Below are 22,224 nucleotides of genomic sequence, written 5' to 3'. Positions count from 1 at the left end.
TGGCTCACTCTGCATCAATACAAGCACTCCTGATGAGTATGCTTACCGGCGACACAAGGAGCCAAGTACATGCACACAAGTTATGTACAAACAGCGGTAGCTGTATGCCAATGTCACCTCAAACACCATAACTTTGTAGTGTAGACACGGCCTAAGATTCAAAGGGATATGTGAGTATACCTTTCTTAGGCCTGGTCTACACTGAAAAGTTATATTAGTATAACTATGTCGGTCAGGGTTGTGAAAAATCTACACCCCAACAATTGGTACTGGAACTAGGGGTGGTGTGGGTGCTGCTGCACCCCCTGGCTTGAAGTAGTAATATCCTAAATATATGGTTTCCACCCCCACTATAAAAATTGTTCCTGCACCATTGACCCTGACCGGTGTTGCTATTCCAACAAAGCCCCAAGTGTAGACACAGCTATACTAATAGAAGAAGACTTCCATGGACATAGTTCTCTTTGTTTGGAGAAGGGGTATTCCTACACCTGCAGAAAACAGGTAGGCTGTGTCTACACTACAGACCTATGCTGGCATAGCTATGCTGACATAGTTATACCAGTATAGTGCCCGTAATGTACACACACCCTTAGGCTTCTTTGAAAATCCCAGCCTAAGGGGATTAGGAAAGATGGCCTCCATCTTTCCTCCCATCAGCTGTTACTACCACCAAAAGAAAGCCAACAGACCCCTCCTGTGACAATATGTTCTTCCGCTCATCCTTGCTGGGGGTTCAGTGGGTAACTACTGACCTGTTTTGTACCTGTGATTAGTAGTGATGAGGTATACCTGGCAGGGCCCCATCTTGCACCCTCCAAAGTAAAGAGGGTTGTAGAGTCCTTTCCTGTGTAGTCAGTGAATATTAGAGTTTGTCAAAATAGTTTGGAACAAAAAGGGTTTTATTTTATATTAAAATGGCCTTTCTAGTGCAATTTTTTTGTGAGAAACTGGGAACTTAGTTGTTGTTTTTTTTTTTTTTTTAATTGGTAACAGAAAACATTTCAAGACAAAATGAAAAATGTTTCCTTTTCAAACCCTGTGAAATGGAAAGAACTTCACCATTTCAAACTTTGATTTTTCACCATCTCTCATAATGAAGATCTGTGTTCTTGTCAGGTTGGGGGGCAGTGGCCGCTCTTGGCAGTGCCCTGAAGATTGAAAATAGGAAGTAGGAAGAGTGAGGGTAGCCCATCACTTCCTGCTTCCTAGAGGAGACTCAGAGCGTTTGAGGGAGCTGGGACTGAAGGGTTAGGTGGGAGGAACGGTGCGGGGCACAGCATATCAAGTGTGATGGGGGCTGGTATGTGGCAGAGAGGGAAAGGGGGCAGCACATCAGGGTAGAGCACATATGGGGGATGAAAGAGCACATAGGAGATTGGGGGGCAGAGGATGTCTCAGGGTGATCGGGAATACAACTCCCAATCTGGGTATCTTTGGCCAGCCCTGAGGTCTCCAGCAGAGAGAGAACAGTGGGCAATGCAACATCTTCACCCCCTCATGGCCTAATAGAGGGAGGGGGTTAAAGAATGGGCAGAGAGAGGTGGGTTGCTGTAGAGCTAACAGTGAGCAGCTTCTCAGCTGGCTCTGAAACCCAAGGGTTGAGCACTTAAACATCTGGGAAGTGGGATGTTTAAGTGCTCAAACATCTGGGAGCTGTGCCCACTACACATGTTGAGGGGCCAGGCTGTCCTTCAGTTTTGAGAGGCTGCCTTTAGCCATCAGGCAGAGGAATAGGAAAAGGCAGCCAATTGGAACAAAATTTCCCACAGACTAGGGGTTTACCCCACAGACCAATAGAAGAGTCAGAAAATCTATAGGCTATATAAGGAAGTTGGCAGGGCTGAACACACAATGTAAAACAATATGCTAAAAATATTCTTAAGGATTGCCATTGTTTATACCCTTATATAATTTCCTTACAGTAGAGTAACTGCATTAAATCTCTTCTCATTTTAAGGTTCTAAGATTCAGTAAGTACTTAGCAATATTTATTTCATTTTACTGTGTATACTGCATGCGTTTCAATATTATATGAAAGTGTAGTGTGCACTCTCTCTCTCTCTCTCTCTCTGTATATATATATTTTGCAAACATAGAATTAAAATTTTATTCTAGTACTATTTCTTGAAATGAATTCCTGATAATTTAGAACCAAAACTAAGCATGGCATGGTGAATGGAGTGGGAAGGAAAAATATTTTACAGTAAATTACTAGACGGTGAAATATTTCAGCTGTATAGTTGTCAATTGAGAAAGTATTGTCTCAATACTGGGTGGACCACGAGTAATATGAGTCCTGGTATGCATTCTGCTTCATGAGCCAGTTCATTGCTGCCTCCACCTACTGAAGATCCTAATCCTCCTATACCCTGAGGAACAAGTTCCTCTTGTGCATGCCAACAAGCAGGTCCTCCAGGGTTCTTCTCCATCTGCCTCTGTTGTCTCAGAGGTCTTCCTAGCAGAACCTCTCAGCAGCCAAAGGTTCTACCAATTCAAAAACAAGAGTAACATTTATTTTTTCTTCCTTTGAAAGAAGCTAAGAAACCTTCCACCACATAGCATAATTTTGCTGCAGAAGGCCACAATATTGATTTTTTTTTTTAAGCATTTCAGGAATGTGACTGTTACACAATCCTTGCTGCTCAAACAACTTTTGCAGCCCACGAGGAAGGAGCAGAGGCAATGGTAAGATAATTTTTTTTTGTTTTTAAGTATAACTTTTACAGTGTATCAAGAGAGCTATAGGGGGTGCAGGCAGGGGTGTGTGTGTGTGTGTATGTGTGTGTGTGTGGGGAGGTACAGTTCCTTCCAGGGGCTGTGTTATCCATTGTCAACAGGGCCAGCTCCAGCATTTCTGCCACCCCAAGCAAAAAAAAAAGCCGCGATCGGCGGCGGCAGTTCAGCGGCAGGTCCTTCGCTCCTAGAGGGAGTGAGGGACCTGCCGCCCCCGAATTGCTGCAGGTGCCGCCCCTCTCCCTTGGCCGCCCCAAGCACCTGCTTGTTAAGCTGGTACCTAGAGCCGGCCCTGATTGTCAATGTCTTCTTTAAAGTCTGACTGTCATTTGGAGAACATAGTTTTCCAGGTACTAGAATGGAAAAGAGAGATGACTTTCCAGTCCTGTGGAGGAGGTCTGGAAATCCATGACAAAGATATTTCAGTTAATGGTCACTCCTCTGAATATTGCTGAATGGAGGGGTTTGTTGGTCAGCTCTGAGGGTAGACCAAGCACATTTGTTCTGCTGTTGAACCTGGAATTTCTGCTACACCAGAAATTTGCTGAAATATGCTTACAGGACTGGGAGGCAATTTGAATGGAAATGTACTATATTCTAAGCTAACAGAAGGAGTTCCCATGGATGGGAAGAAACAAACCACTAAGAAAGCCCACCCGTCCTAAATTATGAAAATTGGGAAAATTATGAAAAAAAATGATTTTGTTGTGAAATATATTTTTCCCCACCAGCTCTACTGTTCATCATTGTGGCTTAGAAGACCTAACACATTGGGGGAGAGTGCTTTATCCTCTGGCAGTGATTGGTTTATGTAAGATACTTAGGAGTTGATTGTGAGGAATGAACTGGACCTCTGTAATCTAAAAGTACGAGCTCCTACCACTTGAGCTGGAAGGCAGTAGCAGACTGATAACCTTTTTTCATGAGCCTGCTATGAGTTGGTGACAAACACATTACTGTTGCTTTACACTCAGACAAAGGGCAGTGGTTCTATTGAGTTCAGGGCTTGATTGTTATGTGTATGAAACTCTAATAGTATTCTAAAGTTTAACACTATAATAAGCCAAGCAAAAAAAAATCTTTTTGATGATTTTAGTAGGAGGTTATCTTTATTGTTGGTGATGTCAAAAAAAAAAAGAAAAAAAAAAAGAGAACCTATTCTAGCTATTTTGCATCCCAGGATCTGACTCCATTGCATCATTCTTCTGTGCAATTCAGAGTCCAGTCAAAGAAAATATTCATAACAATGTTTTTTTTTTTAAATCTTCTGTCAATTCTGCTTCAAGAGAATTTGTAGCTGCAGCAGGAAGAAGGTATATTTAAGGGCTAATGATTGTGGTAAGAAGTACGCAAGACTAAATTGCTTTTAGGTGATTAAATACTAAAATGAATTTAAGGTTTGATTGTAGAAGCCATTTGAGCATAGGAGCCATTTGTTACCTCTTATATTCCACTATGAAAGTTACTCTAAAACAGGATTAAGTCTAAACATTCAACCAAGTACAACCTTTAATGAAATATGTAAGTACCTATTTCTCTGTGGGGGCTTAAAATTTGTGCTGTTTCACCATATTCTCCATTGGTGTCCATTTCAGAAGCAGGCTTGGGTGAAAAATGAGAAGAGAATAAGATCAAAAATTGAACAACTATTTGGAAACTACATGGTGTGAAACTTGAATGATTTGAGTGGATTGAAATAATGTAAGATTTTGGGCATTGCAAGAGAACAGCATTTGACTTTTCTGTGCAGATTGGTTGAAAGTCTCTTATTGAATAATGTTCTATACATAGAATTAATCCTTCATGACCATATTGAGAAGAATGCCTGTAGTCATGTGTTTGATCTCTCAATAGTTATATCCAATAATTATGCATGTAGATTGAGTGGGAGGAATAGGAGTAGTGGCCCATTTCTGTAACATAGGACATGCTGTATCTAGTCATTGTTTTCATAAATATCAAAGAAAAGAGAGCTGTAGACGTTTGATAGTAAATTGATAATTAACACAGCTGTAATAGATGCACGTGTGAACAACAGCTTGATCAAAGTGGCAAATAGAGATCTATCAGAATAATTCAGAGGGCTCAAAGTTATTTGACTTTGAAATACGAGAAGATGTAGGCTCACATCTGGAAACTATCCATGAGGGGCCTTTTGAAAGAGACCGTGTTCAGTCATGCACAGTGAGGGAAAATAGAGTAAAAGGAGGGGAGAGAGATGACTAAAACACGGAGACCTAGAAACGTAAAAGTGCACAGGTGTAAGATTATGCTAGACAGCTCTTGTCTAGGAAGAGCTGGAGACTTATCATCCATATTTTACATTACATGTCTTATGGAATTCCTACATACACACACAACAAAAGGAATTGATGTCACTGAGGGACATGTATAACCAGAGCAGTTATCTGTTAGATATGGGGGCTGAAGCAAAGGCAACTAGTTCCTCAATATCAGAAGCAAGAAAAATAGCAGGATTTGGGCCTTCAGTAGTGTGGGTTCTAGGCCAGATAATTTGTTTGGTTTTCTGTGGTAGGAAGAATGTGCCACAACCTCTCATTTGGCTGTTTTTCATTGAGTCTATTGATTTCTGTAAATCTGGATCAAAAAGCAATGTATTAGCTTACAGAGAAAGGTGATCTTAAGGAATGGGACAATGCTGTCACTGAGTAAGCAAATGCAGTGGAAATGTCATGGGTGTTATTCCAAATATTTGGGCACCTCTGAACATAAGAATATAAGAACATAAGAATGGCCATACTGGGTCAGACCAAAGGTCCATCCAGCCCAGTATCATGTCTACCGGCAGTGGCCAATGCCAGCCACTTACCCCAAGGGTCCCATATTTGTTCCTCCTTCACCTGGAGAACTCCCAATCTCTGGACCCTCTTCATTCTGTTATATTTGTTTTGAGATGAGGAACCAGAACCAAATTCATTACTCTAAATGAGGGCATTCCAACAATTCATATAATGCCATAAATTTTGGTATTACTTTTGATTGCTTGTTGTGGTTCCGGTAATATTTCCTGCCTGTCTTCCTTCAGGAAGTAATTTCATATGAGAACCTGTTCTTGTGAGATCTCCAGCCCTGTTTTGCAGAATCAAAGGGTCAGATTCAGACTTGCTTCAGAGTCCAATTGTTTTGACATAAGTGAAAGTTGCTCTTACTTACACTAGGTATGAATTTGAACTAACAGGTTCACATAGTTTGGATAAATGTTCAGACCTTTAAGTATATATTTGGACCTCATTTCTTAACATTTTTGTTGAATAGCAGTCACAACTATACACTCAAACTGTTTTTAATTTTTTTTACCTGGTGCTGTACTCCTCCTAACTGCATACCAATATGCTGGAAATGAAATGTTGAGTAATATAATTAAGGAACAGTGCTCCCTGAAGTTACAATTAACTACGACCTTTCTTGGTTGAAAGTCATATAGTGTAGATGTTGCAAAATGAAAGGAGAAGTGACTATAGATGAATTCAACAACCCAACATGTTTAATATTTCAACACAGGCTTTTTCAACTCAGTAGATTCTTGGGAGATGTTTTAATTACTTTGTTTACTATCCATAATGTCTTTTTTATTAAATAATTTTTTAAAAGCATCATTTTGGAATGGAGTCAGCCTGAACCTGATCCATATGGACAGCATAAAGCATTCTTTACTGATACATTAATGCTTAGCCTGGTTTGCTGTACTTTAATGGAGCTGTATAGATAGCTTGGATGAAATCCAAATCAGAGCAAATTTCAAAAAGAATTGTTGAATTATGTTGGTAAAGTGTCTGGGAAAATGGTGCTTGGTCACAGATCATGTTTATTCTGAGCAATTAGCAGAATTAACAAATGGAGAAAATCAACTTGGCTGGATGTAAATGTACAAAATTGGGAGTTGTGCGGATCTGCTAAAAGAGCAGGTTTCCTGAGTTAGGCATGCCATACCTCATTCACCTCTGCAAGCCAATTACAAGACCTTTAACTTGCTGATTAAACCCCCATTCCAGCAAAGCACTTAGACACTTGAATAGTCTTAACAGGTAGGCATCTTTTAACTCAAAGCCAATGGAACTATTTGCATGTTTAAAGTTGCTTGCCTGTTCAAGTGCTTTCTGTGTAATGGCCTAATTATACCTTTTTAATCTCTGCATGTGGAAAATTGTTAACATCATACCACCTTACCACTACAGTAGATTGCTTGTTTTTTTTCCCCTCTGTATTTTTACTTGCTTTCTCAAAGCAGAATTATTTAAAAATAATTTTAGAAACCGTGGGCCACATTGCCTCATATTAGAAAAACAGGATACAAAACCATTGCATCTAGTTTTTTAGGATGTTGTATGAACCATTGCATTATATGGAGTCTGTTCTTATTTGGATGCTCAGGATAATGTGTAATGATCAAATGAAAATATTCTGCTATGAAATATTGTTGAAACATTTACATCTTCCATAATATTAAGAATCATGAATCTAGCTCTCTTACATCTTGTTTAGTTTTGTATTGTGTTATTAACATAGTTTCTGCCCCTATTCTTATTTCTAGAAGGGTAACCAAAAGTTGCTTATAATTCTTCTAACTCAGCCTCAATCACTGCTAACTCCAAAACCTTGATAATCTTTGCAATTTGTTTTTCTCTTCAGTGGCTGATTGCTAGATAACAGCGCTTTTTCTAGCTAGTACCAGCACGATTCCCATAAAACAGGTAATTAGATTGACGCTTTTAAAGCACAATGACTTAAAAGTACATAGCTGGGTGCATTCTATTTTTACTTTTGACTTAAAGTACGCAATTTTCCACATTTCTCTTTTCATGGATTTTTTTTCTCTCCTTGCAAACATTTATCCCTGTAAATCTCATTCATACAGCTTTTAAGATATTTTTTCCTTTCAAATGAAAAACCAAACTAAAACAGATTCTTTGTAATTTCTTTGAGTGCATATTGTCTGTGAAAAAGTGAAGTTAGAATTATTTAGGAAAAAATGGAAAGTAGATAAATCACAGGACAGCACTGAACGATATCAGAAAGTAGGTGCTCAGTTTTGTTTGCACCGAAGTAATGGGGAGTTGGTTTTGATTTTTCTCCCTCAATGCCCCCCCCACAAAGTGTCCAAGTGCCTCTTAATGCAAGGGCATGGGGACCATTGGGAATCTGCTTACTGTTCCCTGTGCTGACCCAGCTCTGATCAAAGCTACAGCAAACTAGAGGTTGCTCTAACTTAAGCTACTGGTATATGGTCCTTTATGCCATTGGAGAATCAACATAGCTGAGTGGAGATCTGCCATGCCTGGTCCCTTGTCTCCCCAAGTATTCCTTCAATGCTGGGGTGTGTGGAGGCAGCTAATAATGGGGGTTGGTCTTCCTGCTTTATGCCAGCTGGGAGTTCCCCTTCTTCAGAGGAATTTTCCACTGCTGAGGTCTGGTCAGAATCTGACCCCTTGACACTGTCTGAATGGGGGCCAGAATGTAATGCAGACTCTAACCCAATGTCTTCCCTGGTAAGAGTCCCTTAATGGGATAAGCAAAGGGAAACAGAGCCATTTTCTTTCAAGTCATTGGTTTGAATGTGACCCAGATTTGTTGGCAGTGACCTATGTGGAATTACATGATGATGAGGGGGGAGGGATAGCTCAGTGGTTTGAGCATTGGCCTGCTAAACCCAGGGTTGTGAGTTCAATCCTTGAGGGGGCCACTTGGGGATCTGGGGCAAAATCAGTACTTGGTCCTGCTAGTGAAGGCAGGGGGCTGGACTCGATGACCTTTCAAGGTCCCTTCCAGTTCTAGGAGATGGGATATCTCCATTAATTATTTTATTTATTTATTATTATGTAGTGAGTGAATGGGTGCCCACACCTTTAATAATGATCTCAGTACCGGTGGCCAAAGATGGAATGGGTGCAGAGACCTGAACTACCTTTTCATTCTGAGAGGAGGTCTCTTCTAGGATAGGGTTGTAGCACACTGATGGAGCAATGCAGTGAAGCGTCTGCTAGCAGTTATTGTCATTACTGTATTAAAGTTGCACCTGGAGGCCAGGGCTCCTTTGTGTTAGGCACTGTACAGACATATAACAGAGACAGCTCCTGCCCTGGAGACCTTATATTGTCCAACTTATCTCTAAATTTTTCTGTAGTTCTTTTTTGAAAAAATGCCTGTCTTTATTAACCAGGATGTTTTGACATGAGGCTCCCTTGCAGAATCTGAGAGGCAGGGTTGACAGTTTTTACAGATGTTTCAAGCTGTTTGCAGATACGCCAAAATTGCCTATTTATCTGTGGATACCAGAGCCACCAAATTGGTAACTAATCATCTGTTTAATGATCTGAAAATCTGGTGCCCATCAAAATTGGATAGACAGCCAGGCATTGAATGAGAAAGTATTCTTTTTAGTCTATTGTCACTGTATTTTCCTGTGTTCCACCCTCCACTGTAGTATCTAATTTTATTTTGTTTGCAGGCAGCCTAGACAATGTGTCTGTCTTATCGCTGGCATTTATAAATAAGTTTTTTATTAAGTTCCAATCTTCCCTGCTGAAAAGAATTAGTTGGCAGTTTACATAATGTCACATGCATAAATACACTCTGTGTGAATAGCTTTTTCACAGGAAGAATGCTAAGTGACTCTGAGAAGAAACAAAAAAACACAGTTTAATCATTAAAAAGCTTGTAAAGTAAATGCCTAAAAGAGGTTTTTTTATTGTAGAAATTCTACCTTTATGTTTATTTAGGTATTTCTTTTGGATCAGTCTCATAATAATGTAAATTTCTTCATCCATTTCAGGAAGTAAATCTTTCCATGATAAATTATCTGCTGCGATAGAAAACTGGTAGTATGTTTGGAGTCTAAAGGCTTACAGGGTCTCTGAGCAAATCTGATTTTTTTTTTAACATAACTAGAGATGGAATAAAATCACCTCAGAAATTCTGAGTCTTGCCAAGCATGTGGAAGTGGGTTTAGGATAAGAGAGGATGCTAACCTGATGTGGGTGTATAGGGGTCCCACCCCTAAATAAAAAGTAAACATTACAAAGACCCTCCCCCAAGGAACTTAGTGCTTGATTTTTCTCAGTGTACCAGTACATAACAAGAGAAGATGCCTTCCTTGAAGATCTTACATTCTCATTAAGACAACACATAGCTAGTGGGTGTAACAGCTTGCAAAAATCAGAGAGAGATTCCTAATGCCTGGAATCTATAAGAAATTAACCCTGTGAGGCTTGGGGGGAAATCCTTTTTTAACCCCAAATTTGGTTATCAGTTTAACCCTGATAATGGATTCTACCTTGTGAAGTGTAAAGCACTCTGGCCTCAATCCAGCAAAGCATTTATACATATGATTAACTTCAAGCATCTGCCTAGTTCCATTGACTTGAATGGGACTACTCACAATTTTAAAGCTATGCAGGTGCTTAAGTGCTTTGCTGGATCAGGGCCTATATTTTAAATCTGGGATTATTATTTGTACTGACGCTTTACAAAACATTGGGCAAGATGCTCAATACAGACAGTCCATGCCCTGAAGAACTTAAATTCAAGACAGGCACAGTAGATAGGACACACTGAAAATCCCAGAAGAGAGAATTGCTAGGATTTTTTTTCTGCTAAAATTATAGAATCATAAGACTGGAAGGGACCTCGAGAGGTCATCTAATCCAGTCATTATGTTAATGACTCACTCCCTGTATACCACACAATGAAACTAAGACTGAATTATTTACACTATTTTACATTGCATTCTAAACCCAACTACCTTATGCTCTCTGTTTCTGGGTATCCATCCACCCATCTGCCAAGTATAGAACTAGGGTTGTATTAGAGAGGGTTAATAGTTTCAGTCCCATTTCCTGAGGTTAAAGTCACTGCAGGTGTGTGGGCTAAATGAAATGTTAACTGAGGTGTTGGTACATGTGAATAGGGAATGTGTAGTGGAAATATATTCCAGTATATATTCTCTTGAGTAGGAATGCACTGGCTGTCTTCCTTTATAAATTTAGGGACAGTTTATATTAAACACTTACAAAAAACATATTTCAGTAACTTTTCAACTCATTGGACTGCAGAGAACAAACATTTGGTTCTCCTGCTAAAATGGGCGTAAAATCAGAGTTATTGTCTGCTAAAGAAATATTGAAATTGAAACTGAATAGTGTGCCTCAAATTATTTGCTCCTTTGGGATTTAATTTAGACATCAAAAATGTTTACCTTCTCAGGGTTTGCTTAACAATGATGGGATTTCCCTTTTAAAAAGGTGCCACAGAATGGAGTTGTAGAGATGCTGAGGGGGAGTAGAGCTCATGTACATACATGGGTGTAGCGGAGCAGTCACCCCGCTCTGGCCCTGAAAGGGTTAAAAGACAGCCCTTGGAGAGGGCTGGGGCTGAGACCCAATAAGAAGCAGCTGGGAGGCAGCCAATCAGGGCCAGGCTGGGCCCTACAAAAGAGCTGCTGGGCCAGAAGGCAAACAGTCTCACCCGGCGGCGGTCCGCTCTGGTGGCATTTCGGCCGCGGCGTGGGGGGGATCTGCTCTGGGGTCTTCGGCGGCATTTCGGTGGCGGGGGGGTCCGCTCCGGGGTCTTCGGCGGCATTTTGGTGACGGGGGGGTCCTTCAGTGCCGCGGAAGACACTGAGCGGACCCCCTGTCGCCAAAGTGCCACTGAAGACCCAGACCGCTACCGGGTATTCGAATCAGGCCCTGCAGGTCCTAAAGCCGGCCCTGAGCAGAACCCCAAGGAAAAGGGCACCAGGGCCCGGGAGGGACATGGGGGCCTGAGGCAGGAGAGATGCTGGCCAGCAGGGGGCGCTCAGAGACTGGAAAAAGCTAATTCCTGGATGACCAGCAGGAGGTGCCGAGGCAGTGAGTGCTCGATCTGCTACAATGGGTTTATGCAAACACCACTTTTCAAAGGACAGAATTGATTTGGCACAATTTGATGGGAGAGATAAATTACTTGAATCATTAAAATATGCAGAAGTAAAGATGAGTGAGTTGTGAGAGGAGATAGAGATACAGATCTAAATTATTGTAATTCTTAGTAAATTATTTTGGCATCAGATTCCCTCCCACTCAAATTTCATTATTTATGTTAAGAAAATACTAAATCAAGCCTTCTTGAAAACAATTTTTAGTATAAACAAAGTAAACGCATTTCAAGGTGTCCATTTGTCTGATTAGGATAAAACTAAGCAAGGCGCACTTTTAAAAAATATTTTTAATAAAATAGGAAAAGTTGAAACAGGCATTTGGGCAACAAAGCTTTACCCTTCTGACGCATTTAAATTTCATTAAATTGTGTAAAACCATTTAAAAAGCTGGCAACAAATGTGCTGAATCATTTTTTGGCCCGATTTTGAATGTGTGCAATTTTTTATACCAACCAAAAACAGCATGGTAAGACTGTTTTTGATGCAATAATTTGACTTAATCAAACTGGTATGAAACTTACTGAAGGGCAGACATTTAACTTTTGCTTAAATATTTGATTCTTTGAAAACCTAAAAGTCCTGATTTCACCCGCAGATACACACCACCGATCTCTGAAATTGAGAATAATCAATAAATTTACAGGTTCACAGGCTCTTCTCTATTTATACTTATCGTCATCCTTCCAAAAGGCATATCTTCATTTCTTCTTCTCTGCCACCCCACAAGCCTAGAACTCACCATATTTCCTGGCCACACTCCCAACATTCAAATCCTTATTTTAACCACTTTTATTTAATGTTAAAAATCCACCAGGACAAGATATAGTGGTACAGAAGGGTATTGTTATACTAAAAAACAAAACATTCTCCATTGACTAAAGTAAACCCATCTTCTGGTCAGCCATTGCATTGTGGGTTTGTTTGGAGATGGGTGGTGGCATCCTGCACCTTTACAAGCTGAACATTTGGGATGTTTCATATAGAATCATGGAAATGAGGGCTTGGAGAAGTCAGCTAGTTTAGCCCCCTGCATTGAGACAGGACTAAGTAAAACTAGACCATGTCTGACAGGTGTTTGTCTAACTTGTTCTTAAAATCCTCCAGTGATGGGGATTCCACAATCTGTCTTGGAAGACTATTCCAGAGCTTACCTACCCTTTTAGTTAGAAACTTTTTTCCTAATATGTAACATAAATCTCCTTTGCTGCAGATTAAGCCCATTACTTCTTGTCCTACCTCCAGTTGCTATAAAGAACAATTGATCACAGTCCTCTTTAAAACAGCCCCTAACACATTTGAAGAGTGTTATCTCTGCCTCGCGCCCCCATCTTTTTTTCTCAAGATTAAACATGCCCATTTTTTTTAACCTTTCCCCATAGCTCAGGTTTTCTAAACCTTTTCTCAATTTTGTTGCTCTCCTCTGGACCTTCTCCAATTTGTCCACATCTTTCTGAAAGTGTGACACCCAGAACTAGACAGTACTCCATCTGAGGCCTCAACTGTGTTGAGTACAGTAGGACAATTACTTCTCATGTTTTACATACAACACTCCTTTTAATACATCCCAGAGTGATATTAGCCTTTCTTGCAACTGCATCACATTGTTGACTCATATTCAATTTGTGATTCACTATAACCCCCTGATCCTTGTCAGTAGTACCACTGCATAAACCGTTATTCCCCATATTGTATTTGTACATTTGTTTTTTCCTTAAGTGTAATACTTTACACTTGTCTTCACGGCCGCCGGGGGGGGAGGGGGGGGAAGTGGGGCAATTTGCCCCAGGCCCTGGGCCCCACAGGGGCCCCCACGAGAATATTGTATTCTATAGTATTGCAACTTTTTTTATGGAAGGGGCCCCCGAAATTGCTTTGCCCCAGGCCCCCTGAATCCTCTGGGCGGCCCTGCTTTATTCATTTCAACTTGTTGATGTCAGACCAATTCTCTAATTTGTTTTGAATTCTAATCGTGTCCTCCAAATTGCTGGCACCTCCTCCCAGGTTGGTGTCATCCACAAATATTGTAAGCCCACTCTTTACTGCATTATCCAAGTCATTAATGAAAATGTCAACAGTATTGAAACCCAGTAGATATGCCCTCCCAGCTTGACAGCAAACCATTGATAACTACTCTTTGAGTATGGTCTTTCAATCAGTGGTGCACCCACCCACCTTACAATAATTTCATCTAGACCACATTTCTTTAGTTTGCAATGAGAATGTCATGTGGGACTGTATTAAAACCCTTATTAAAATCAAGATATATCATGTCTATAGCTTCCCCCCATGCACTATATGAGCAACCCTGTCAAAGAAGGAAATTAGGTTGGTTTGGCATGATTTGTTCTTGACAAATCCAAGTAGTCTTATAGTCTTATAGTTCCTTATACCCCTATTATCCTCTAGGTGCTTACAAATTGATTACTTAATAATTTGTTCCAGAATCTTTCCAAGTGTCTAAGTTAGGCTGAATGCTCTATAGTTCCTCAGGTCCTTTTTGTTTCCCCTTTATTAAAGATAGGTACTATGTTTGTCCTTCTCTAGTTCTCAGGGACCTCATATGTCCTCCATGAGTTCTCAAAGACAATTGCTAATAGTTCTGAGATTGCTACCCTAGGATGAATTCCATCAGGCCTTGCTGACTTGAATACATCTAACTTATCTAAATATTCTTTAATCTCTTCTTTCCCTGTTTTCCTTCCCCCTTGTTAATATTAATTGTGTTAACTATCTGGTTGCTATTCACCTTTTTAGTGAAGACTGAAGCAAAATAGGCATTGAACACCTCAGTCTTCTTGATGTCATCCTTCCCAGCTAAATAGAGGACCTATGCTTTCCTTCATCTTTCTCTTGCTCCGAATGTACTTATAGAATCTCTTCTTATTACTATTTATATCCCTTGCTAAATGTAGCTAATTTTATGCCTTAGCCTTTTAAATTTTGTCTCTACATGCTTATGCTATTCTTTTGTATTCAAAATTAGCAATTTGTCCATGTTTTCACTTTTTGTAGGATTCATTTTTTATTTGAAGGTCATAAAATAGCTACGGTGGAGCCATACTGGCTTCTGATTATTCTGCCTGTCTCTCTTTTGCATCAGGATTGGTTGCTGTTGTGCCTTTAATATTGTCTCTTTGAAAAAATGCTAGGTCTTCTGAACTCTTTTTCCCTTAGATTTTCTTCCCATGAGACCTTACTACCAGTTCTCTGAGTTTGTTAAAGTCTGCTTTTCTAAAAGCTATTGTCCTTATTCTGCTGTGCTCATTCCTTCCTTCCTTTAGAATCATGAAATCTAATTAACTCTCTCCTAGATTACTTTCAACCTTCAGATTCACAACCAATTCCTGTTAGTCAGTATCAAATCTAAAATGGCTGCCCCCATGGTTACTTTCTCCACCTTCTGAAACAATAATTTTACCCATTACTTGCCAAGAATTTATTGGATATTTTGTGTTTTGCTGTTTTTCCTTTTCCAGCAGATGTCTGGGTGAAGTCCCCCTTATTACCAGGTCTTGTGTTTTGGATAGTTCTGCTATTTGTTCTAAAAATGCCTCATCCACCTCCTCCTCCTGATTTGGTGGTCTACAATAGACCCACTACCAAGACTGCCAGAAGGATGCCTTTGTCCTCCTCAGAAGGGTGTCCTCAGTCATGATCAACACCCTTCATCTCCTTCCTCTTGGATTTCGTGGCCATGAGTCTTCCAGCATTGGGAGCAGGTGATACTTCCTTCTCAGCCATTGGAGTCTGCTCCTCTCCTTCTGTTGCCTGTACAGTATTCACGTTCTTCACCTTGATGGATGAGGGCTGGGGGATGGGAGGGAAGAGGGCTGCCTACAGCCCAAGGTGGCCAGCAGTCAGTCTCTTCCCTGCTGAGCAGCTGGTTCGCCTTCCTCTGGTATCCAACTGAGATCAACTGCCAGGTTTTGAACATGCCCAAGTGAAAATCCACTTGGAACAAATTTCCAAGTTTGAAAGCTTTCTGGCCACACTCCACTTCTGCCTGTGCCATCTCTCCCCACTGAAGCATCTATAGGCCATTCTTCCCCATTCCTGTCCCTGACCTATTACTCTGGATTTGGGAAGCTGATCTCTGAGACCAGAAAGTCCCTCTCTCCTCATACTTCTTTGGGGTGGGGGGGTTCATGTCTTATGGGAAGAAGTTGGGGGGGTGGGTTCGGCTGGGCAGCAAGCAGACCCACCTGCTCTTGCAGCTGTGAAGTGTCAGAGTAGATTTCCTGCATCCTCCACAAGCCCTCTAGTCATGGGCCTGAAGTTTTGTGACATTTGTGTGCATCTAAACCTAGATTCTGCACCCTTATGAACCAGTCAGATAACCAATCCTTCACTATATAGAAATTTGCTCTTCTTTTATAAAGGTTAGCCTACAACTTGTTAAAGAAATCCACATTTTCCGTGTTGCCAACTCTTCTGATTTTTATCATGAGTCTTGTGATATTTGGTATTTTTATTAAAGCCCCAGCTTCTGGAGTCAGATAATTACATGAGATTCGCAGCTTTAATCTTAAAAAAACAAACAAAGATCATAGCCCTTCTTGTTGCATAGAGAAGCCTGAAAATGTGAGGCAAGTGCACTTTCAATGTGCAAAATCTAGAAGGCAAATAAACTCCTATTTAAAAAAAAAATCTCAGATTTTTTTGGCATGTGTGTGGTGGGGAGGGTTGACTTGTGGTTGGCAATATTGAGCATGGGACAGAGGATGGTAACACTAATAATAGGTGGTTTGGGCAAAAACAAGCTGCCTGCACAATTTTTAGAACAAGCTGTAGCAGTAGTCATGATTAGTCTCTTGATTTCCATAGTTCATTATATTAGAAATGCAACTACTTGACACTCCAATCTTCCTCTCTGGTCATTAGAATATTCCCTTCTGTTATGAGGGGGTGTATACTGGATATGGAATATCACTGCATCACATAATTTACCTCAAGAATTGACACTAATTTTAGTGGGAGTTCTCATTAGCGGGGTAACATGCTCCCAGAGACACTGAAGCCAAGGGCTAACAGATGTTGGGTTTAAATTTAAAAAAGAAAATCATCATCCCAGGCTGTTGCCTCCTTGCTGACCACCAGTGGGCAATCTCCATCTTTGGGAGTAGGGTATCGTGTATATTTCAGCTTCCTTAATGCTTTAAAAAACAAACATTTTCTCAAATAAAAGAACCAAGTCTCTTTCTCTGTGTTGGAAAGAAACTCAGGATTGTTTACAAATGATTTGCTAACCAAAAAGAGCAGCTAAATTAGTAATGAATATTACTATAGTTTGACCACTTCCAGGGTGTATCCCATTAGGAGTCCGAGTGCCACGGAGCACCTAGGTGGATTTACTAATAATCCTTTTATTTAGTGCCTTGCTTCCAAGGATCTAAACAAATTTTTGCAAATGTTAACTAACTATACTTCACAAAAACCCACTGAGGTGGTAGCAAACCTATATTGTGTTTATAGAGATAGTAAACTACAGAATATCGGATTGAGTGACTTGTCCAAAGTCACACAACGGATCAGTGTTAGGGCTGTGAACTGTGAACCTAGGAATTTGGACTCACTGTCCACTCTATTGTAATTACTACTCTCCTCTCAAAACATACAAAAACAAGTTCTTCCTATGTTACTGTCCAAAATGGGCACATCTAGAACAAATTTATTATACGTAAAATGTTATTGACTTTAATGTGGACAGATTTCAAAGGAGCTCAGCTCCCTTTTAGGCATCCCAAAGAAATAACCAGAAGTTCAGAACTCCCATGGGAGTTGGTGCAAGCTGAGCAATTTTGAAAATCTGTCCCTTACATACCAGGTATGAAGACAATTGAGAGCTGTGTTTCTAAATGATGTTTTACAAATCTTTCAGCTAAATCAGAGATTGAAACGCAAAACTGTTTCTCAAGGAAAGCACATTGATTTGTCACACACCCTGAAGGACGTTCAAGTCTATGTATCAGTGAATGGCTTATTCTGATCTAAATATCTAGTTATTTCAACTGCAAATACTTTTGATTTTAAAGTTCTCAGTTTAATTCCAGAATAATAATAATGCAAATTACTATATTAACCATAGATTTAAAATATCCTCCTTTTTATTATAGGTTTCAGAATGCTATTGATAAGTAAACATGGATGAGAATTGATGATGCCAATAAGAGTTAGGGTAAACAAGTGCACGTGTTGAATTTTGGTCATAAAGTATCGATAGCAGGGTTTCTGTAGTGTTTGTTACCATGATATCTAAGTATACACATAGAATGAACTCTCTGTCACTTCAAATGGGCTTCATTCCTCAAATATTAATTACAGCTACTGTACCATAATAATCAAGAAATTGATTGGACCATTAGTAAGAAGCACATGATAAATATGAAAACACTTGACTGGAGGCCCACAAATAGGGGAATGATGTGAGCGTCTATGAGTGGTGTTATAGTATGTAGTTGGATGCAGGTGCAAGGTTTGTTTTCAGAGGTCTGGGGCAGACAGAGAGAATATTGTCCTGAACTTTTATTTCTGCTCCTATAGAACAAATCGTAGACTCTGCCTAACATCTGACCACTCTACTGGAGGATTATGCTGAGTAAAATAAATTTTTTAACTTGAAAAGTCCACTACTTTGTACTGAGATTATTTTAAACCCCAAAAATGTTTCCAATAGACTATGGTTACAATTTTCAAAACTGCTTGAATCAATGGGACTTAAGTTTATAGGTGCCCAAGTGACTTTTGAATATGGGACTAGGCTTCAGAATCATTGAGGTGGTTTTGAAAAAATTTCCCTGCACCAAAGGGGGTGAAAGAACTAAATCTACATCTTGAATACTTCTGTGTCCAGCTCAAATTAAAAATATATTGAAGGTGATAGCAATCCTCATTATATAGTTAGTGACAATCAAAACTCATCAAGTCTCCTGGTAACTGGCCACTGAGAAATCTAAGAAGGCTAGAAATAAACCAGCAGATATACCTGGTATTCAAAATGAAAGCCAGTTTTATTGCTTTAGACAAAAGTTGCAGTAAACTGGGAATGGTGCTTTTCCACTTTTATAAAACATTTTTATATCTATAGATGACAAACACTATACAAGTGGTACTCCTGACAGCATTCTGCGCCAAAAAAATTAAAAATTCTGTGCCAAAAAAAAAAAAAAAAAAAAAAATTCTGCACACAATATTGTAAAATTCTGCAAATTTTATTTGTCAAATAAATGTGGAGGCTCTAGTAAGGCATTGGGGAGCACAGGCCACTGGCTGCACAGAGGTGGGAGATCACTGTGCAGCTCCCCGCAGGACACAGACTCAGCAGTGAGGCTGCACCCAACCCTGACATACCGCAAGGATCGGGCCTGCCTCAGAAACACCCCAGGGCCCTGCCCCTGTGCCAGGTGCCCCAGGTATGGGCAGGCAGGCTCAACAAGGCAGGATCCAAGTGTGGAGGGGCTTAGTTTGGGGGGATCCAGGTGTGGGTTGAGAGAGTTCTGTGTGGGGCAATCTGGGTGTGGGCGGCTCTGTGGGGGATCCGGGTGTGTGTGGGGGATCTGGATGCAAAGGGGCTTGTTGGATGGTCTCTGGGTGCAATGGTAATGCAACTCTGCAGGGGATCCAGGTCAAGGTGGTTGGGGCTAAGCGGGGGGTGGGAAGTGAGGCTCTGCATGAGGGTCTGGGTATGAGTGGGTCTGGATGCATGGGGGTTGGGTGGATGGGGGAGCAGCTCCCTGTACAGGGATCCATCCCCCTGCAGCTGAGGAGCAATGGGTGCAGGAAGCAGGGGGTGCAGGGGAATTTGCAGAGCTTCCTTCAGCTGGGGGAGAGATCTGGGGGTGGGTCTCACCCGGCCCCAGATGCCGTGCAAGGGAAGAGGAAGTCCCATCCTCCCCAGCCCAGCCGGGACTAGCAGCTGAGCCTGACACAGGGTAAGAGCCACCAGCCGGGACTTTCCCAGTCCCTCTTCCTGGCCCACAATGATTTACATCTCTGCCGGCTGCCATGGGCCCCCGAAACATACTGCTGGGGAGGGTCGTATGACCGCTCTTGTGGCTTCCCTTTGCTTTCCCGTCAGAAAGTCATTTTTCTGCAGAGAAGCAAAGAAATCTGCGAGGGACATAAATTATGCACATGAGCAGTGGCGCAGAATTCCCCCAGGAGTAAAGTGATAAATGTTGGTGGTGTAATAATAACAATTACTAGAACTTTTAATAGTAAGATTTAACAAACATACATCTACTTTCACCCACAAAACTGGCTTCTGTTGCTTTTTTTGTGACATGGAAATCATGAAATTTTTGTTTGGCAATCTGTTGAAGTCCATTTGTTGAAATACTTCCAACCATCCTGATTTGGCCCAATGTGCAAAAGGTAGCACTGATGCAATATGGCACTTCTGTCAGTTGTATAATAGTTCTAGATTTGGGAGATGTACAGTCAACAGTGAGTGTGTTTATGGATGATAAAGAAAATGACACTGGCAGGAAATTGGGGAATGAAAGTAGAAACTAGGGTGTAATGGTGGGAAAAATCCCAGAATATGTACTTGTTGGTTAATTCCCATGTGTGTATGTATACAAATATATACATTATTATTTGTGTGTGCATGCATACAATATATAAAGTAGGAAAACCTGTATCTATGGAAAATCCTACAGTTGTAGGATTTCTTGAGTATCATGAGTTTAATTGTAAAACCAATTTTATTCCAACCTTGAAATCCCAATGTATTTTATCACATAAGGTGAATGATAGCTAATCTGTTTTTCTTACGAGTAAATTGCCTTTACCTCTGTTATTTAGAAACACATTCTTTCTTAGTGGCATTTATGCCAAGCTAATAAATTCACAGACTGTGTATAATAAATAAAACTAGCTTTCATAGGGGAATTATTGGAAATTACTGATGATGACAGGTGATGGCACTTAACATACTAAAGAACCTGCAGGGATATGATGAAGCAAGCAAAAGTTAAATACTCAGTTCTGTGTGAAGGAAAATGACTCCTTTGGAAAATGGCTAACAAAAGAGAACTGCTTAAATGATAGTAAGTAACAAATGAGCAATGTAATTATTGCTGTGCCCTAACATCACTGCTAAGCCACCTGAGCTTTGGTTGTTGACCTTATATTCTATCTGCATGTTTGTTCAAATGAGCCTGCATGTTATTTATGCTCCCTGAATGTGAATTGCTGTGGACAAGAGAGACCTATACAGGTTATAGATTGTGAATAAAACGAGAAATGAAAAAGCAAAGAAAGCAGAAGGTCTATTGCAACCAAAGATCAATATGCAGCGGCAGTCAAAAAAGCTAACAGAATGTTGGGAATCATTAAGAAAGGGATAGATAATAAGACAGAAAAGATCATATTGCCTCTATATAAATCCATGGTACACCCACATCTTGAATACTGCATGCAGATGTGGTCGCTCCATCTAAAAAAAAAAAAAAAAAAAGTTCAAAAAAGGGCAACAAAAATTATTAGGGGTATGGATGAGCTTCTGTACGAGGAGAGATTAAAAAGACTATGACTTTTCTGCTTGGAAAAGAGATGACTAAGCAGGGATATAATAGAGGTCTATAAAATCATGACTGGTGCAGAGAAAGTAAATAAGGAAGTGTTATTTACTCCTTCTCATAACACAAGAATTAGGGGTCACCAAATGAAATGAATAGGTAGCAGGTTTAAAACAAACAAAAGGAAGTATTTCTTCACACAACACACAGTCAACCTGTGGAACTCTTTGCCAAAGGATGTTGTGAAGGCTAAGACTATAACAAGTTGAAAAAAGAACTAGATAAATTCATGGAGGGTAGGTCCATTAATGGCTATTAGCCAGGATGGACAGAGATGGTGTCCAAAGCCTCTGTTTGCCAGAAGCTGGGAATGGGCAACAGCTGTTTGCCAGAAGCTGGGAATGGATCATTTGATTACTTGTTTCTGTTCATTACCTCTGAAGCACCTGGCTTTGGCCACTGTCGGAAGACAGGATACTGGAATAGATGGACCTTTGGTCTGACCCAGTATGGCCGTTCTTATGTTATGACCATATGCAGCTAGAGTTGATGGTGTTTGTACAGTGGTTGCCATTAAAAAAATATCATTAATCTATAGTTACCAGACTGTTTTATCTAAGGTGCCAGGGTATTGTTTTCTGTGAGGGTAAGAGCCACAGCTGGTATAAACGAGCATAGTTCCATTGACTTGGGTGGAGCTGTACTGATTTACACAAGCTGAGGCTCTGGTATAATAGAGTAAACAGACTAGGAGGATAATGACAATATCTAATTTGGGTTAAAAATGGAAGTGAATAGGGGAAAAATAAATTTTTCCTCCCCAAAATCTTCTTATCTGTGGGTCTGATCCTGCAAACCTGTATGCATGTGAGTTTTTCCTTTGAAGTCAGTGGGATTATTAATATGAGTAAAGCTAGTTATGTGATATTATTTATTTGTATTATCATAGCACTGAGGAGCCCTATTCATGGACCAGAATCCCATTGTGCTAGGCACTGTATAACAAAAAGATGGTGCTTACTCCAAAGAATTTACAAA

The sequence above is a fragment of the Emys orbicularis genome, chromosome 2 (assembly GCF_028017835.1).
Source record: "Emys orbicularis isolate rEmyOrb1 chromosome 2, rEmyOrb1.hap1, whole genome shotgun sequence".
Lineage (NCBI taxonomy): Eukaryota > Metazoa > Chordata > Testudines > Emydidae > Emys > Emys orbicularis.
This window is presented reverse-complemented; position numbering follows the sequence as displayed.